Genomic DNA, 16,465 nt, shown 5'->3' on the forward strand with positions numbered 1-16,465 from the left:
CAGAAGAAGACTGGACTTCGACATTCTGCTGCACAGAAGACAGAAGAGAATCTCCCTTGTGGCCAAGGAGTGACCACCCTGTGAACACAGGCACCAACCAGCAACTCGACGTCTGCTTTGCCGCCGCCTCCGGCCGGAGCCCGAGCCCAGAGCCTGACAACACCCAGACTCCCAGACTTCTCACTGCCCGATCCACAGTCCCTGCAAAGAAGGGACCCGTGGAGGCAACGAGAGACGTGGGACCGGACCTCTTGCAAGACCCCCGAAACGCTGACTGCGCAGCATCAGAGGTACCCTCGACGCTGTGCTTTGGGGTTTGAGAAGCCCCAACCTCGAGCAGCCCTTGCACCGAAGATCAGCCCCCCAGCATCTCCACGATCTGCGTGGGGCCCTTTTGCACCGTGCCACTCGACGCGCCATCCCGGCCACTTGCCACGTGGCTAGCGGCCATCTTGGCGACGAAACCTACAACTTTCACTGCAGGTCTGGTTGCTCCAGACTTGCCCTTGCTCCTGTAAAAAGGAGCCCCTGCTCTGACCTTGCTGGTCCGAGTAACAAGCCTTTTTCGATTCCTGCGTGGCTTGCATTAGCCAAGGCCTGTTTCTTTCCATCAAGTCGCCGACACCGCCAACAGCGAGAAGCCTGCGTGGGACAGCTCGTGACCGACTCCTGGACGTCTTCGACCCCTCGTGTCCACGTGGCTGCAGAGAGAAGCTACACCTCGACGCCTGTTTGCACCCGACATCGCCTGGTTCCAATCTGGTTCCACGGTAGTCACTGGCTAGTGACTTTGAACATTGTCCCCTCTGCTTTCAGGTCTTCACCTCTTCAGATCCACCCTTGGATCCACCGGAACTCTTCACATCGGGCCGCCTGCAGCATCTTCAGCTCCAAGCACCGTCGACCAGCGTGACGAAACCAGACAGTACTTCGACCCTATGCACCCGCTTCCTGTGGGTGAGGTAACTCAGCTCCGCCGGTGTTCCCACACTGGTACACACCTCTAGGGCCTGTGTCTAAAGTTTCAGCTTTCTAGGTCACTCGGAAGGTTCCTTTTTAACTAACTTTGTAACTTTTACGCACCATTGACATTGCATTGGTAAAGCGTGCACTTTCCGCACTGCACCCGAGTCCTGCGGGCCTTTCCCGACTTCATCACTGTTAGTCCTGAACAGCTCCAGCGATTCCCCAGGCCCTAGGCCTCTTCACTTTCCCCATAGCGGTTCTTATACCACTATTTTAGTATATGGTTTAGGTGGCCCCTAGGGCTCATCCATATTGTGCAACTTTTGTGTATTTAAACTGTGTTTTGTTTTAACGCTTGTGCTTCTGTGCTCATAAAGAGTATCAGGGTTACTTGTAGTAATAAATCTATATATATTTTCAATATATATCTGTGTGGTGTCCTTTCATTTGGTATTCAAGGGATTGTGTATGGTAAAACAGCTTGCTTCACATGCCTTTACAGAGTTTAGCCTAAGACTGCTTAGTCCATGCTACCCCATGGATAGCTTGTCTAGAAGGTTGACTTTACAACCTGCACCATAAGGGTTGCTTGGCATGGTACAAGGTGATCACTAGAACTAGTGAGCATCATATACCAGGCCAACTTCTCACATTGGTGAGCAGCGGATTGGGATTTGAGCTTGCTGTTGTTTTACCATTACAATCTTTGAAAATATCATTTGAAAGATCATACAGGTACCTGATAAGTATATCTAGTCTTGTTTTAGTGTACCTAAGTTCTACTGAACTTAGTTGTTGTAGAGGATAGGGAGTAGCACACCCTGACTACAACTACTAGATAGGTTTGGTAGGAAAACACAAGTGTAGGTAGATTGCAACACATCCACCACACTAGAGCAATGTCTGGAGCAGAGGGATCCACTGGACCCATCTCTGTTGAGAGTGACCCTTCAAAGGCACCATCCAAATTTGCTACCTTTCCATTTAAGGAACTGAGGCAACTGTGTTCCATGAGAGGAATCAAAACAGGTCCTACTCCTACAGCAGGACACCTCAGAGAGCTGTTAGACCAGTCTGAAGCTCTAAAGAACTCCAAACCAGGCCCCTCAGGGACTGGTGAGGGAGTTTCTCCTTCTGAAGATGATAACCCTGATGCCCCTGCCCCTGTCATACAGTTAGATGAGGAAGACCAGACCCCTGGGAATTCTCAGCCCGAGGAAGCAGAAGAGGGAGAGGAGGTAGAAGAAAGTGATTCTGATGATGATAGAGATAGCCAGGTGTTAGTCAGCAGGCTTAACCAGGCTAACTTAAGCTTATTTGGGACTGAAGGTGGGTCCAACCCATTCAGACCCCCAAATAGACTTAACCAGGAGCATAGGAGGAGGAGGAGTCACTCAGGTGAATCCAATACTTCCCATGTTTCTAAAGGTTCTCATGGCAACTCCAGAAGGGAGACCCTGATTTCCTGACCTGGACGTCACGTGCAGCGCGAAGCTCTGCAGACACGTCATCTCCTCTAGTCTACCTAAGGGACACTCCTTTGCTGAAACTGGGATTTGAATCCGGCGCTGCCACTTGCTCCAGGCTCACCGACCCACGCCTCGCGGTACCCGCTCCGCGGGTCCCGCTTCGTTTGTGAACTGACCTGCCTGACTGACTCTTTGGTGTTCCCTGCACCCAGCTGCTCCTGTGGGGTCCTGTGAGGCTGTGAGGCGGCAGGGCTGCGAGCACGACCCGGGACTCGCTTTCCCAGGAGTCCCGGTGTCTCTGGCCGAGTCACCTGGCCACGCTCTCCCTGACCGCCCCGCCCCAGCTGCTCCAGGTGAAAAGGAGGGAAGGAACTCCTCGCTCTGGGACACTCCTTTGCTGAAACTGGGATTTGAATCCGGCGCTGCCACTTGCTCCAGGCTCACCGACCCACGCCTCGCGGTACCCGCTCCGCGGGTCCCGCTTCGTTTGTGAACTGACCTGCCTGACTCTTTGGTGTTCCCTGCACCCAGCTGCTCCTGTGGGGTCCTGTGAGGCTGTGAGGCGGCAGGGCTGCGAGCGCGACCCGGGACTCGCTTTCCCAGGAGTCCCGGTGTCTCTGGCCGAGTCACCTGGCCACGCTCTCCCTGACCGCCCCGCCCCACCACGCCCTATTGCTTCATGACTATATATTTGTGAGTCCCTCGCTGCGCGGGAGCGCCCGGGGCTAAGCCCGGGCAAAGGGCGGGCCCTCTGTGGCCCTCCGTGGTCTGTAGTGTCTGGTCTGGGCGCACCCTAATTTTACCTCTTATCCTTACCTTTTTGATTTTTGATTGACGCTTCTGGGGTTATCTTTCTTTGGATAGCCAATCTGTTTCCTCTGTGCTCATTGTAACCTGTGGGTCATTTGTTGTGATATTCTTATTGTTCTTTGCTTTTTCTACTCTGTTAGAGATGTCCACTCGTAAAACTAGGAGTCAGAGAGCGGGAAACGACAAAACAAAAAAAGTTATTGGTACACTAGATAATTTTATTTCTCGAACAAACTCTCTGATAGACCAGGGTATCTCTTTAATGGAAAGGAGGGTTTCATTAGACCTGGCTCACGCAAAAAGGTCTTCATTGGGCAATATTGCCATGATACATTCCCCACCGCAAAGTTTGACCACCCTTGTTGCTGCTCCCGTTGGGTTGCCCATTATTGACCCTACTCCTGCCAGTTGCCAATCACTAATTCCCAGCAATGCCCCCGTTACTAGCATACCACCTTCTAACATCCCCCAACCACCCGTAATAATTAACCACGACGACACAGTTGCTTCGAAGACGGGTGGGTCAGACATAACTATGGCAACTTTAAATATTTTGAACTTAACAAATCCTCTAACAGACAATCCCGCTATATTCTCAGAAGGATCTATGGATTCTAACTCTAGGAGGGAGACTACAGGTATGGCGATAGTAAATGATGGGACTCTTCAGGCCCCCACTGATCATAGAGAGTCTGATCCTTTAGATTCCACTCCCCATTTATTATCTTTAGCGGTCCCGGGCGATATAACTCATGATAGCAGCCTGGCCAGTATTTTGGACATTAGTGGATCTAATGATACACTATCCAACTCAGGGGATGGGCTTGACTCTTTAATGGAGTCTATGTCTACTTTGTTAAAATCCCTGCTTTCGCCACTGGAGAATAGGCTTTCCAACATCGAACAACAACTAGCTACCATTCTAGCGCTTCAAGACCCTAGACTGACTACCCTTGGTCCCCCTATTTCGGTGGCTCCACCACCGATTGTTAATATTAGGAGTACCAACCTAAATCCACCTACGAGGAGTATTCCGGTTCCTACAACTACCCCCTCTATTTCCCCTCTACCGGCACAAAGTACAGTGAATAATATTAAACCCTCCACTTCTACATGTTCGAGTGCAGCGAATGGAATTGCCCCTAGTGCAGTGAGCAGAAAGACCCCTAACAACCCAGCCCCCAGTACTGCCCCGCCACAGCCCAGAAAAACCACATTGCGACGTAAGATCAATTTACCACCTGATGCATGCCCGTATGTGGTCGTTCTGACAGGGATTCCTGAGCTGCCAATGTCTACCTCTGAGCCCTTCTGGGCGATTAAAAACAAAATATGCCACTGGCTTGACAAAAATTACCCTCCACCACCTAGCCTAAATAAGAACATACTTATGGTAGAACGGGCACCTTGGGTAGGTGGGAAAAAGAAAAGTATAAAGGGTGATTGTGTCGTCATCACGTTTGAGGACCCGCGACTTGTAGAATTTATTTGTTCCTCTCCTCCCTGTGATAGCAAGTCAGTGGTATCAGCTAAACCCCTGTCTTTTTTCTATGTGCAAGAGGGGCAGGAGGACGTTAGATGGAGTTGGATGAGGCCGGCTAGGAAAGGTTTAGGTAGAGGTGGTACATACCAGAATCAGCAACAGTGGGAAATGCCTGCAGAAGAAGGATGGAATCTAGTCCATAGGAGGAGGGGGAACCAGTGGAAGGGAGCTACACAGTCCTATGGAGAAGTATGGGGCCCACAACTTAACTACCCTCTATTCCCCTGTTATAATCGATTTAGTGGGCTGGAAGAAGTGGACTGACCATCACCCCACAGTACTGAAGTTGCCATGGGCAGTGGGGTACCTACTCCTGTAGATGGAGGTTTTATTATTACTGCTAGGGAGGAAGTACCCAATCAGGACAGCGCTATTCCAGACCCCTTGGTAGTGGACGTGGCTATTCATGCCGCCCTGGATAGACCTAGGCTGTCCCCTTCCATTGTTAAAATCTTGTCCTGGAACATAGCGGGCCTAAAGAAAAACTTGCCCGATCCGGAATGGAACACTTTCTTAGAAGATTTCCATATCTGCATGTTTCAGGAAACCTGGTGTGTAGAGCCAGAATATAAGCAGGGTTATTCTACATTTTTTGTCCCTGCAACACAGCTTGGGAGAGGGCGCCCATCAGGTGGTCTACTTATTTGGATTAGGCTAGACTTGAATTGTGAGGTTACAGTTAATTATGTCCCCTGTAATGATATTCTCCATCTCACTGTTAAAAGGCAGTCCGCCAGGAATGTTTTTGAACTTTTTTGTATCTATGCTCGGGGGCTCCCAGGGGGCCAATCATCTCCAATACTGGAGTTGCTGGATAGTAGACTCTCAGCACTCCCTTTTAAATCATCAGTATTAGTGGGAGGTGACCTTAATTGTACATTTGAGCCTCTCGATGAGGATGAATTCTTGGGCTCTTTTATGAAACAAGGAAACCAGTTAATTCCATCCCTATCTTTGGCCCCAATTAAGAAGTGGTCGGCTCGAGCCATTCAGCTGAATGCCCTGGTGTCCGCTTACGACCTATGGGCCTTAAATGGCCGTACCGCATCTGATCGTATGGGCGCTATGACCTTTAATCGAATAGGCTGCCCATCACGGATTGACTACATCCTTTTGGATGTATGGTCATGGGCCAATCTAATTGATATGGAGGTCAGCCAGAGGGCTGATAGTGATCATAATCCCCTCTGCATGGGTATGTTTTGGGGAAACAATACTGGTGAAGAGGTTCAAAATGAGCTGATTACTAAAGAACTAGTCCCCTCTAACTGTAATCGCAGGATTAAGTGGAATGTGGTTCAGTGTAATGAAGGGACACTTGAGATTATTAGGGCTCTAGTTTCAGCTGCTTCATCTGCCCTGGCACCAGCGAACCAAACTGCACTTCAGCTTCAGGGGCCGGAGTTGGCAACCAAGTATAAAGACCTGATATGGGAGATCAGTATATTTTTTTCTAAAAAAAACAAGGGTGGTGATCTGACTAAATGTTTGCAAAAAAAGGGGAACCCTTGGTATACTGCCTCCTGTAGAGGGAAAAGGAAAGCAATTTCATTAGCTATCAAAAATAAGGATGCCTTAGCTGCTAGATTAGCTCGAAATGAGTATCGCATTAGCATTGCGAAAGCCAAAAAGGATTGGGAAGAGGATCACTGGCAGGCTTTAAAGGAAGCGGCGCATGGGAAAAATGCTACTGCATTTTGGAAGCTGATTAACGCCATTGACAGACGAGGCGCTGAGCCTATTCCCAACCATATTACTGAGACCCAGTGGCATTCCCACTTCTCGAAATTATATGGCGTAGACTCCTTGGAAGTGGATCTAGCATCTACTATAATTGGCACTGATCTTTTGGTCCATCGGAATGATGGCTTTACAGAGGTATTCTTCACGTCCCGTGAGGTACATGAGGCCATTCTTAAAATAAAATCGGGCAAGGCACCTGGCCCGGACGGAATTCCGGGTGATTTATTGTTGTCTAACCCACTGGTTTGGGCTGATTTTATTGTAAATGTTTTGAACCTCATCCAGTTGGGCCAGCAAGTACCGGACTCATGGAAGGGTGCAGAAGTTGTTACTGTTTTTAAAAAGGGTGAGAGAGAGGACCCTGCCAACTACAGACCAATTAGTTTAATTGATGTCATCCAAAAGGTAGTTGGTAGGGTAATTGTAAATAGGATTGAGGGTTGGCTCATGGAAGAAAACATTTTGTCCCATTTTCAAGCAGGATTCAGAAGTAATGTAGGGGCCATTGACCAAGTTTTTAGATTTTGTGCAGTTTTTTGGAAAACTGTGTCAATTACCAGAGGGAGCCTTTATCTGGCTTTTATTGATCTTAAAACTGCTTTTGATGTAATACCCTGTGTTAAACTCTGGAATGTCCTATTGGATATGGGTTTCCCACTCTATTTGCTAAATCTTATCATCAAACTCCATGAGGGTACTTATGCGAAGATACGCTGGGGGACACAGGGGCAACTCACCAAGAGTATACCCGTTAATAGAGGGGTGCGGCAGGGGTGCGTGATGGCCCCCACTTTATTCTCCCTCTTTATAAATGGGGTGGTGAAACATCTGCAAGAGATACCAGCCGACGCCCCAGTTGTGGCTGGGGAGAAAATGCCATCGCTCCTCTTTGCCGATGACACCCTGCTTTTATCTAAAACCCCCACAGGCCTTCAAACCCTTCTTGATCAGTTTAGTGTTTTTTGTCAGGAACGGGGTCTCACAATAAACACAACTAAAACTAAACTAATGGTTATGACCGCCAAGAGGAAATATAGGAATATCCATTTGACCTTGAATGGATCTCCCTTGGAGGTGGTCGAAGAGTTTGACTACCTTGGTGTTAGGATTAATAATCACTTGAAATGGGAACCGCATATATATAAAATGCTTTTAAATCTTAAGAGGGTTTCCGGCACTATTTTAAAAAACCAACGTCTCTCTGTGAGTAGGCCAGTTTCCCCTGCCCTATCTGTTTATGAGGGTAAAGCTATTGCCTCAGCTGTATATGGCTCGGAACTGTGGGGCAATGAGAATACCAACGACCATGTTCGATCAGAGAATAAGTTTATGAGGGATCTGGTATCTCTTTCTTCCTCCACACCACTTAAACCGCTATTTTTAGACCTAGGTAGAAAATCCATTCGGGATATCCTCCAGCTCCGTCCTCTTTTATACTGGGTCCGTTTGAGGAGGACCCCAGAGTTAGCTAACTATGCCTTGGTTTTAGACGAAATGCTAAAATTAAATACTTCAGGCAAAATTAAGTGGCTAAATGCCCTAAAACACCTTGTAGTAAAGGTGGGTTTAAGAGACGCGTGGGTATCCCAATCACCACCACCAAAACAAGTGGTGAAAAAATTATATTGGGATTGGATAGAGGCCAGGGCACTACAAAACCCAAACTGGGGCCATTTGACCGAGACATTTTTGACCCATAAATGCACTTTAAAACTGGAGTTGTTTCTGGATTTTATTCAAATTCCTCGGGAAAGGACCTTATATCTTAAATTTAGACATGGAACATTGCCCCTCAAAACTTTTACATCTAGATGGAATAATAAGAGGGAAGAGGATATAAAATGTCCAGGGTGTACAAATCCCGAGGAATCATTGGGCCACTTTTTGTTTGCCTGTAAGGCATACATTCTACCTAGGAAGAAATGGTTAAAACCAGCATTAAAGAATCTTGGTGTTAGAGATTATAAATCAGCCTTACGTATTCTTATTTCCAACACCACTTCCATGGCTATTACTTGTGGAGTTGCAAAGTTTTTATCTTGTGCATGGATCATCAGGACTAAGATTTTAAAAAATGTTCATCAAGTCAATTCTTCCACATAATTCTTATATGTATTTTTGTAAATAATGAACTGTTTTTTATAATTGTGTGTATTATATGTTTGTACTTTTTATGATACATGTGTCGAATAAAAGTATAATGACTTGACTTGACTTGAGTTGACTAGCCCTCAGAGAAGGGAACATGAGGCCAAAATGAGAGAGGCTGAACTTAGGATCCAGAGACAAGAATTAGAAGTTGCCCTGGCCAAAGAGAAACTTGCTAGAGCAAGGCAGCCTAGAGAGAGTGGGTTAGAACCCACTGGTGGCAGCACTATCCCTAAGGATAAAGACAGGTCCTGTGATAATAGAAACCTGAGTAAGATTGTGCCCCCCTACAAAGTTGGGGATGATATCCACAAGTGGATGACTGCACTTGAGAGAGCTTGCAAAGTACAGCAGGTTCCTCAGGAGCAGTGGGCAGCAATCTTGTGGCTCTCCTTTGAAGGTAGAGGCCGAGACAGACTCCTCACAGTTAGTGATGGGGATTCTAGAAACTACCTGGTCCTGAAGAGTGCTCTGATTGATGGGTTAGGCTTAACCACTGAACAGTACAGGTTAATGTTCAGAGATACCCAGAAGACACAGACTCAGGACTGGTCTGAATTTGTTGAATGTGCCACTAAGGCTCTGGAGGGCTGGTTGCTGGGAAGTAAGGTTACAGACTATGAAGGATTGTACAATTTGCTAAAGAGAGAACAGATTTTAAATAACTGTCAGAACCAGCAGTTGCATCAACATTTGGTTGACTCAGATCTGACCTCTCCCCAAGAATTGGGAAAGAGGGCAGACAAATGGGTTAGAACCAGAGTTAAGCAAAAGAACCAGAACCAGGGTGGGGACCAAAAGAAAACAGACCAGAAGGGTGGGGAGCAGAAAGCTAAAGACCAGAAGTCTTCAACAGGGCCCCAAACTAATACTGAGGGTGGGTCCCAAACTTCCAAGAAGAAGAAGAAAGAAGGTCAAAGAAAACCCTGGTGTAACTTTTGCAAAAACACCACTCGCTGGACACGCGATTGTAAAAAGGGTGGAGCCCCCAACACTGCAGCCCCTAAGGCACCTGCACCCACTAGTACAGTTGGCAGTGTTGGACCACAGACTAAGGGGGTAGTGGGTATCACCTTGGGAACTGATGGAGATTCTGACCTAGTCAGAGTCCCCACACAGGCTGTTCTGATTTGTGATGGGGAGATTGATTTTTCCCCTACTGTCAGTCCCAATAATTTGGGCAAGTACAGACAGACACCTTTGATTAATGAAAAAGTGGCTCAAGCATCCAGGGACACATGTGCCAGTGTCACTATTGTGACGCCTAGCTTTGTGGACCCTGGACAATACATACCAGGTGATAATTACCTGGTGACCAATGCCAGCAATGTCACTACTACACATAGTGTGGCAATTGTTAACTTTTCCTGGGGAGGGGTAACTGGCCTAAAAAGAGTTGTGGTTAGTGCTGATCTCCCAGTAGAATGTTTGTTGGGCAATGACCTGGAGAGCTCTCTATGGTCAGAAGTTGAGTACAGGACTCATGCAGAGATGTTAGGGATATCATCACATGTCCTTGCTGTGACCAGGTCACAGGCCAAAAAGTGCCTCTCTGAACCTCAGGTCTTGGATCCTGGAACAATGGACCAAGTACCTTCCAAGACAAGAAACAGGAGGGTAAAGGCTGTGCCTTCCCAAATGCCTACAAGTGAGGATCAGCCTTCACAGGAAGCTGATTCTGAGACCCCTGAAGGAACTGTCCCTATAGAGCTTGAACCTGATCAGGTTGAGTTTCTGGGGACAGGGGGACCTTCTAGGGCAGACTTGGGGCAGGCTCAGTTATCCTGTCCTTCTCTTGAACCCCTCAGACAACAGGCTGCTGCTGAGGCTGCTGGGAATGCTCAAGGTACCCATAAGGTTTATTGGGATGATGGGCTCCTTTATTCAGAGGGTCGAGACCCCAAGCCTGGTGCAACCAGGAGGTTGGTCATACCTCTGCAATTTAGGGGCTTCCTTCTTACCTTGGCACACGATATTCCCTTAGCAGGACACCTTGGCCAGAACAAAACATGGGACAGACTTGTCTGTCACTTTCACTGGCCTCACATGTCAGAAGATACAAAGGAGTTTTGTCGCTCCTGTGTAACCTGCCAAGCAAGTGGCAAAGCAGGTGGTACCACAAAGGCCCCCCTAATACCACTACCTGTGGTGGGGGTGCCCTTTGAAAGGGTAGGGATTGACATTGTTGGACCAATGGATCCCCCTACAGCATCTGGGCACAGATTCATACTGGTGGTGGTGGACCATGCCACCAGGTACCCAGAAGCAATCCCACTTAGGACCACAACCGCTCCTGTTGTGGCCAGGGCCTTACTTGGAGTTTTCTCCAGAGTGGGGTTTCCTAAGGAGGTAGTATCCGATAGAGGTGCCAACTTCATGTCGGGATACTTGACAGCTATGTGGAAGGAATGTGGTGTCAACTATAAGTTCACCACTCCCTATCATCCACAATGCAATGGGCTTGTTGAGAGATTCAACAAGACCCTAAAGGGCATGATCAAAAGATTACCTGAGAAGCTCAGGCGAAGATGGGATATCCTTCTGCCCTGCCTTCTGTTTGCTTACAGAGAGGTCCCACAAAAAGGAGTTGGCTTCAGCCTTTTGAATTGTTGTTTGGACATCCTGTAAGAGGACCCCTATGTCTGGTGAGGGAAGGATGGGAGTTACCTCTCAAAAAGCCCAAGCAAGACATAGTGGACTATGTACTTGGTCTCCGCTCCAGGATGGCTGAGTACATGGAGAAGGCATCCAAAAACCTTGAGGCTAGCCAGGAATTACAGAAAGCCTGGCATGACCAAAAGGCTGTCCTGACTGAGTACCAGCCTGGACAGAAGGTATGGGTGTTGGAGCCAGTGGCCCCAGCAGCACTCCAAGACAAATGGTCTGGACCCCATACAATCATTGAGAAGAAGGGAGAGGTTACCTACTTGGTGGACCTTGGAACTCCCAGGAGCCCCCACAGGGTGCTCCATGTTAACAGGCTGAAAGCATATGTTGACAGGGCAGACATGGGCTTGCTCATGGCTACAGATGAGGGCCAGGAGGAAGAGAGTGACCCTCTCCCAGACCTGCTGACTCAGAACCCTGAGGATGGCTCAGTTGATGGTGTGGCCTTAGATGGCAGCCTCACTGAACATCAGCAACATGACTGTAGACAGGTTTTGCAGTCATATCGACATATGTTCTCCCTGACACCCAGTCAGACTAGCTGGTGTACCCATGTGGTGGACACTGGTGATAGTCTTCCTGTAAAGAACAACATTTACAGGCAGCCTGACCATGTCAGAGACTGTATCAAGGCTGAGGTACAAAAGATGCTGGAGTTAGGTGTCATTGAGCCTTCAGAGAGCCCCTGGGTTAGCCCAGTGGTTCTGGTCCCCAAACCTCACACCAAAGATGGGAAGAGAGAGATGAGGTTCTGTGTGGATTACAGAGGACTCAATGCTGTCACCAGGACAGATGCACACACAATTCCAAGGGCAGATGAGCTCATAGACAGATTGGCTTCTGCCAAGTATTTGAGCACATTTGACTTGACAGCTGGCTACTGGCAAATCAGGTTAGCTGAGGAGTCAAAAGCCAAAACAGCATTTTCTACCCCCAGTGGGCATTACCAGTTTGTGGTGATGCCCTTTGGTTTGAAAAATGCACCTGCCACCTTCCAAAGGTTGGTGAATCAAGTCCTTACTGGGTTGGATGACTTTTGTGCAGCATATCTGGACGATATTGCTGTCTTTAGCTCCACCTGGGAGGATCACCTAGTCCACCTGAAGGAAGTGCTAGAGGCTCTGCAAAAGGCAGGCCTCACTATCAAGGCAACCAAGTGCCAGATAGGGCAGAGTAAGGTTGTGTACTTGGGCCACCTTGTAGGTGGAGGCCAAGTTCAACCACTGGAGAGTAAGATTCAGACCATAAAGGACTGGACTCCTCCAACTACCCAGACTCAGGTCAGAGCTTTCTTGGGCCTGACTGGGTACTACAGCAAGTTTGTTAAGAACTATGGGTCCATTGTGACTCCTCTTGTGACTCCTCTTAATGATCTGACATCTAAGAAGATGCCCAAAAAGGTTCAGTGGACAGAATACTGTCAAAAGGCATTTGATGACCTGAAGAAGGCCATGTGCTCTGCACCTATCCTGAAGAGTCCTGACTACTCCAGAGAGTTTATTGTCCAAACAGATGCTTCTGAGTTGGGAGTGGGAGCTGTGCTTTCACAACTTAATGTAGATGGTCAAGACCAGCCCATGGCTTTCATTAGCAGAAGGCTGACCCCCAGAGAGAAACGTTGGTCAGCCATTGAGAGGGAGGCCTTTGCTGTGGTGTGGGCCCTGAAGAAGTTGAGACCATACTTGTTTGGCACTCACTTCAAGATTCAGACCGACCATAAGCCCCTCTTATGGCTTAATCAGATGAAGGGTGAAACCCCCAAACTGCTCAGGTGGTCCATTTCCCTACAGGGGATGGACTTTACAGTGGAGCACCGCCCAGGGACTGACCATGGTAATGCAGATGGTCTCTCCAGGTACTTCCACTTAGAACATGAAGACACAACTGGTCAAGGTTAGTCTAATGTCCCTGCGTTTGGGGGTGGGGGGTTGTGTAGGAGAGTAGGGTCTGCTATCCTATGGTCACCCCAAATTTTTGCTTTTGCTTCACTGGTTTATGACTTAATGTGGCTGTGGGCCTGCTAATCAGACCCACAGCCTGCTGTTCTCTCTCTAAATTGTTACCCATGTACTTTAGGTGCATAACGAAATTGGAACTGGTTCACCTTATTGGCCCCTGTAACAGTGTACCCAGGTACCCAGGGCATAGGTGCTTCCAAGGCCTACCAGGGGCTGCAGCATGTATTATGCCACCCCTGGCCTGGCCTCCATATTTGACACAACTGGCTGATCACTCAGCTGGGGTAAGTCGGTGTAACCACCCCTTACTTGGGTGTAGTATGCCTATACCTAACCTAAAATGGACACATATGTTCCTATCAGTCACTCCTATGGAAGGCCTCATCAATCCTGGAGGCAGAGTGCTTGGAAATATGTGAGATGGTGCTCTGGCATGAGCTGAGCCTGTCTGCAGCTTTCGGAACCATGTCCTTTAGCTGTTTTCATGATATTGCCATACCATATACTCTTAAGTGCATTATAATCCTCGCGGTTAAATGCTATCTTAGGTTTGGCTTTATCAAAACATGTCAAGTAAGGTGTCATACGAATTGGAATACTACCCCCTCGCCAGTTCTGGCGACGGGGGTAGCATTCCACCCTTGTAGAGGGACACGACATGTACCTAGCCTGAACCCCGGTTAAAGTTAAACAGAGCCTCAGCATCACAAAATGGATGCTGCCACCACAGACACAAGTCTGACCTCCTGCTGCTGGGAGTCCTTCCAGCGAGGGCAGCTTGGACAAAGGGTTTCCTGCCTTGGGAGGTGCTAGCACCACCCCAGACAGGATTTTGTGTATTGGGTAGGACAGGGCTGAATAGAATCAGACATGCCTGGGGCACACAAGGTGTCCCAGTGCATAGGCCAGTTCAAACCGGTGCTGGGGCCTTCCAGCCCCAGTCCTGGCGCGAAACTGGACAAAGGAAAGGGGGTGTAGCCACCCCCCTTCCTGGTCCCACCCAGAGGAGGGACCTAGTAGGTGATCCGGCCCCCCAGATTCGAATAAGAGTGGGAGCTGTGTCCTGAGACTTCAGATCATCCTGAATCAACTTGAAATACAGAAGAAGACTGGACTTCGACATTCTGCTGCACAGAAGAGAATCTCCCTTGTGGCCAAGGAGTGACCACCCTGTGAACACAGGCACCAACCAGCAACTCGACGTCTGCTTTGCCGCCGCCTCCCGCCGGAGCCCGAGCCCAGAGCCTGACAACACCCAGACTCCCAGACTTCTCACCGCCCGATCCACAGTCCCTGCAAAGAAGGGACCCGTGGAGGCAACGAGAGACGTGGGACCGGACCTCTTGGAAGACCCCCGAAACGCTGACTGCGCAGCATCAGAGGTACCCTCGACGCTGTGCTTTGGGGTTTGAGAAGCCCCAACCTCGAGCAGCCCTTGCACCGAAGATCAGCCCCCCAGCATCTCCACGATCTGCGTGGGGCCCTTTTGCACCGTGCCACTCGACGCGCCATCCCGGCCACTTGCCACGTGGCTAGCGGCCATCTTGGCGACGAAACCTACAACTTTCACTGCAGGTCTGGTTGCTCCAGACTTGCCCTTGCTCCTGTAAAAAGGAGCCCCTGCTCTGACCTTGCTGGTCCGAGTAACAAGCCTTTTTCGATTCCTGCGTGGCTTGCATTAGCCAAGGCCTGTTTGCTTCTATCAAGTCGCCGACACCGCCAACAGCGAGAAGCCTGCGTGGGACAGCTCGTGACCGACTCCTGGACGTCTTCGACCCCTCGTGTCCACGTGGCTGCAGAGAGAAGCTACACCTCGACGCCTGTTTGCACCTGACATCGCCTGGTTCCAATCTGGTTCCACGGTAGTCACTGGCTAGTGACTTTGAACATTGTCCCCTCTGCTTTCAGGTCTTCACCTCTTCAGATCCACCCTTGGATCCACCGGAACTCTTCACATCGAGCCGCCTGCAGCATCTTCAGCTCCAAGCACCGTCGACCAGCGTGACGAAACCCGACACTACTTCGACCCTATGCACCCGCTTCCTGTGGGTGAGGTAACTCAGCTCCGCCGGTGTTCCCACACTGGTACACACCTCTAGGGCCTGTGTCTAAAGTTTCAGCTTTCTAGGTCACTCGGAAGGTTCCTTTTTAACTAACTTTGTAACTTTTACGCACCATTGACATTGCATTGGTAAAGCGTGCACTTTCCGCACTGCACCCGAGTCCTGCGGGCTTTTCTAGACTTCATCACTGTTAGTCCTGAACAGCTCCAGCGATTCCCCAGGCCCTAGGCCTCTTCACTTTCCCCATAGCGGTTCTTATACCACTATTTTAGTATATGGTTTAGGTGGCCCCTAGGGCTCATCCATATTGTGCAACTTTTGTGTATTTAAACTGTGTTTTGTTTTAACGCTTGTGCTTCTGTGCTCATAAAGAGTATCAGGGTTACTTGTAGTAATAAATCTATATATATTTTCAATATATATCTGTGTGGTGTCCTTTCATTTGGTATTCAAGGGATTGTGTATGGTAAAACAGCTTGCTTCACATGCCTTTACAGAGTTTAGCCTAAGACTGCTTAGTCCATGCTACCCCTAGGATAGCTTGTCTATAAGGTTGACTTTACAACCTGCACCATAAGGGTTGCTTGGCATGGTACAAGGTGATCACTAGAACTAGTGAGCATCATATACCAGGCCAACTTCTCACAAGGCGGACTTGCTCCCATGGCCTGTGTTTGGGGCTATCAGATTTTGAGACACTCTTGCTCTGACAGACCGCTCTCTGGAGGAAGAGCACAACTGAGGAATGAACACTTCAAAGTGGGCAACCCCCTGCACATGAACTTCAAAGACAGACTCTAAATCACACTTGTGTCTGGCATGGGTTATTATAAGTGGAGCATGAGAATCTCAAATGATCAAACTGAAGCTGCTACCAGTGACGGGCGCTGGGACACTTTGACTTTAACTAGCCATTGTGGGACTTCTAAGACTTGTATTCTGTACCAGGGCCTAATTAGAAAAGCAGAATGCTGGTGCCCGCGGGGACCGTGCTAGAAAGCAGACCTTAGACGAGTATGTTATTTAGTGTATATTGGGTTTCACTTTGTGTGTGTATATATACTATTTTTTATAAAAGCAAGTATTTGGCTGGACATG

At 48.7% G+C, this 16,465-nt stretch overlaps 1 protein-coding gene across 1 annotated transcript in view; it reads right to left on the reverse strand.

Moving 5' to 3' along the window:
* The window catches only part of NOL7 (nucleolar protein 7), a 130,821-nt gene that overhangs the window by 102,486 nt on the left and 11,870 nt on the right, over positions 1-16,465 (reverse strand). The gene's annotated exons all lie outside the window — the stretch shown is intronic.

The sequence above is a fragment of the Lissotriton helveticus genome, chromosome 4_1 (assembly GCF_964261635.1).
Source record: "Lissotriton helveticus chromosome 4_1, aLisHel1.1, whole genome shotgun sequence".
In the NCBI taxonomy this organism is placed as follows: Eukaryota; Metazoa; Chordata; class Amphibia; order Caudata; family Salamandridae; genus Lissotriton; species Lissotriton helveticus.